Source organism: Phaethon lepturus, unplaced genomic scaffold (genome assembly GCF_000687285.1).
Source record: "Phaethon lepturus isolate BGI_N335 unplaced genomic scaffold, ASM68728v1 scaffold35141, whole genome shotgun sequence".
Lineage (NCBI taxonomy): Eukaryota > Metazoa > Chordata > Aves > Phaethontiformes > Phaethontidae > Phaethon > Phaethon lepturus.
In genome coordinates, this window is record NW_010519119.1 from 1,469 (window position 1) to 1,687 (window position 219).

Below are 219 nucleotides of genomic sequence, written 5' to 3' on the forward strand. Positions count from 1 at the left end.
TCGGACGACTCATAGAGCATCGATCAGTGCTGAGCCGGCGACTCCAGGTGACATCGGTGGCATTATGCACCTTGCCCTTGAACTGCAAAAAAACAAAACTAAAGAGGGGACAGGGTCCTAAACCCTCCTGCCACTGCACACAGCTCCTGGGGTAAAGGGTCCAGTGGTTCCCTGGGGATGCTCACGTGTTTCCTGCCCCGGGCAGGGCAAAATGGCAAC